The sequence below is a fragment of the Tachysurus vachellii genome, chromosome 17, assembly GCF_030014155.1.
Source record: "Tachysurus vachellii isolate PV-2020 chromosome 17, HZAU_Pvac_v1, whole genome shotgun sequence".
Lineage (NCBI taxonomy): Eukaryota > Metazoa > Chordata > Actinopteri > Siluriformes > Bagridae > Tachysurus > Tachysurus vachellii.
This window is the reverse complement of record NC_083476.1, coordinates 1,869,195-1,872,500: the sequence shown is the minus strand read 5'-3', so window position 1 is coordinate 1,872,500 and position 3,306 is coordinate 1,869,195. Positions and strand designations below refer to the sequence as shown.

Below are 3,306 nucleotides of genomic sequence, written 5' to 3'. Positions count from 1 at the left end.
TGGGCTCAAAGAAAAAAAAATCTTGACCCCCGCTAGTTCTGGTGCTCGTCTGAGGACAGGAATTTAGCGCAAGACAATCCACTGCAACGCGGACTAAACCCTGTGTACTGCAGATAAGGTACGGCGTTTTTTTAATTTCCTGAAAAATAACGGTTTTGGAGATACGAGGTTTCCGCCTGACAGCGACAATATATTTCAACATATATTTGCTCCAAGCAAAGTTGATACAGACTTTTAAAAGTTTCTTAACATTCATTACCATTTACATGAAAAGTGAGAGTTAAAAACGCTTAAATTGTTCAAATCCATCTGCTTGACTCTGAATGAAATCTCAGATTGAATGTTTGTAACAATCAGTAAAGAAATCGAAATTTTTTAAAAAGTTTGTTTTAATATTGTTTGTTTTTATTTCAACCTGAAGAAATCTAGAATCTCTCCAGAGTTCTTCTATTATTTCTTTATTTCATCTGGATATTTTGATATATATATATTTTTTTTATTATTATTTTTTACAATTCGTTTGAGGGACAGAATGACAGAAGTGCATCCATCGTACGGCTAATAAAATCTATTTTATATCTATTTAAACAAAAACGGCATTCAATAATCTTTGTCGTTTTTAAAAACTCGTGGAAACGTTAAACGTTCGTGTGCAAAACCTCTAACAAGATACAAATAATCTTATCAAAAACCAAAGAGACTGCTGACGAGAACCTTCTGGGAAACGCAGCAGAGCTACAGTCGGTGTAAAGTGTAAAGATTGAAAGATTAAAAAATTGTCATTGAAGGAATTTTCTTTTAAGTATAATAACCTAAAATCTCAATGTATGGGGTGTTTAAATATTGAAGCTGTAAAGCATCAAGAATTTCCTTTTTTTTTTTTTTTTTTTTCTTTAATATGTGATAACCCTGGGATGAGTGCCTTGCTTGAACCAAAGTGAAGTTTCGACCTCTCTGTACTTCTTTTTCTTCCTGCGTAATACCTCAGCGTCAGTCAGACCTGCGCACACTGGCCAGGTTTATTGGTGCTTTGCAATGCAATCATGCAAAGAACAACAACTGATACCAAAGGCTTTAAAATAAAATTCTTTCTACTCGTTTTCTCTCTCTCTGTCTCTGTCTGTCTCTCTCTGTCTGTCTGTTTGTCTCTTTCTCTCTCTCTCTCTCTTTCTCTCTCTCTCTCTCTCTCTCTCTCTCTCTCTCTCTCTCTCTCTCTCTCTCTCTCTGTCTCTCTCTTTCTCTTTCTCTCTCTCTCTCTCTCTCTCTCTCTCTCTGTCTCTCTCTGTCTCTCTCTGTCTCTCTGTCTGTCTGTCTCTTTCTCTCTCTCTCTTTCTCTCTCTCTGTCTCTCTCTCTCTTTCTCTCTCTCTCTCTCTCTCTCTCTCTCTCTCTCTCTCTCTCTCTCTCTCTCTCTCTCTTTCATTCTCTCTCTCTCTTCCTTTGTCTCTCTCTGTCTCTCTCTCCTCCTTCCACTCAATGGTTGCATAGCTTTAAAAAGAACAAGAGGGGGTGAAGTAAATAAATAAATAAATAAATAAATAAATAAATAAATAAATAGCAGCATGTCCAAAGCGCAGACCGTGCTTTTCCTTCACCCAAATTTTTCTCAGATATACCTCATAGATAATAGTGTTTAGGGTAATGTTATTATAGTGTATGTAATAAATTATTCACTTGCTCTTCTTTTTTTTGGTAACTGTGACTTTACAAAGACAAACAAAAAAAAAAAAAGCTTTATACATTTTGAGTTGTGATTTTTGTAATAGTCGAATAGGTGCGCTTACCAAAAAAAAACAAAAACCTAATGCTTGTCTTATCTCCTGTCGATGTGCCGATGAATTTTTTTGTTTTGTTTTGTTTGTTTGTTTGTTTGTTTTCCATATTTTGTGGTACAAAGGATATTTTTGTTTGGTTTTGTTTTGTTATCTGTGCTCTATTTCCGTCTGTTTTGTTTCCTTAACGCTTGTACGATCAGATAAGAAAATTTGACTCCAATTGAAACCGATGTTTTTTTTCTTTACATGTTTATGCCAAAAACTTATTCTAATCCACGCTTGTTAGTGTCAATCTGATGCATGGCGAACCTTGCTGGTGTGACTAGCATGGCCTAGCACCTAGCATGCTGGTTTAAGCTGTTTTTTCTTTCTTTCTGTTTTTCATTGACGTTTCTGATTTTATCAGTTCTTTAGCTAAATACCTAACAGTCATTCAAGCACTCTAGCCCTGATTTTATGCATGAGTACATTTACAGCTAGCTAGCCATGTGAAGCATTGTTGCTAATAACTGTCATATTCAGAATTTGTCCTGTTTTTTTTTCTCTTCAGGTGTTCTTTTTTTTTGTTTGTTTGTTTTTTTAAATTCCATGAAACTTAAGTTGTTAATTAACCCACTTCATCTTCCTCAATCAAAATATAACGATTCAGGAATTTGACCGACTAGCTAAACCAAAGTGTAACATCTTTAGGATATTTCTAAAAGTAAGAATGTCACCCATGCTGAAAAACTTTAATTTTAACAACTAAATCATTTTAAAATTATTTTAATTACACAAATCATCTTAACTTACATTTAAATCAAACCTAATTTTTTTCAAGCCTCGAATACAAAAATACAGCCATGTGACAGAAGGAACTGAACCTGACAATCTAGTCTTATTCTAATAACACTTCATTTTGCTGAGAGAAGAAATGGTCCTTTCGAATGTTCATGATTAGTCCCCAGTGTAAAAATGTACTATCAAATGTCCCACAGTGATCCTTCAGGTCCAAGAATATACTTTAAAGTAGTTTAAATGACGTTACGTTGACGTTCCAGCAGGGGTCCCGCAAGGCTACAGTATAAGACCGTTTATTTTTCTTATTTAAAGTGAAATAAAATACTTGAAGTACTTTGTGTGCTCTTGATAATAAGAATGATAGCCTAAAGTGTCCGTATAGGATCCGAAGAGATCCATTAAACAAATTTAAAAAACGTCAGTGACTTTAGACAATAAATTAATTTTCAACCAAATAAGTTTTCATATTTGTTTTGTTTATATATATATATATATATATATATATATATATATATATATATATATATATATATATATATATATATATATATATATATATTCTCTCTCTGGTTCTTATATGAAAACGAAAAGCATTTCCCACATTAAATCATGTTTAGAAAAAAAATCCGGGTGACCGAAAAGATTAAATATTTGGTTGGATGGTTGTTCTTCCACCTGACAATTAGTTAATTCTCTGGCTAGAATTGCTCTACTATTCTAAAAAATTCAATTTGTTTGTTTTTGCTAAATAGT

The 3,306-nt window shown here is 33.3% G+C and overlaps 1 protein-coding gene across 1 annotated transcript in view; it reads left to right on the top strand.

Moving 5' to 3' along the window:
* The window catches only part of onecut2 (one cut homeobox 2), a 27,800-nt gene extending 24,802 nt beyond the window's left edge, over positions 1–2,998 (top strand). Inside the window, exon 2 of the mRNA XM_060890934.1 lies at positions 1–2,998. This exon is cut by the window's left edge and continues 1,624 nt beyond it. The gene's annotated coding sequence lies outside the window, so the exon portion shown is untranslated.
* Positions 2,999–3,306: the final 308 nt, after the last annotated feature.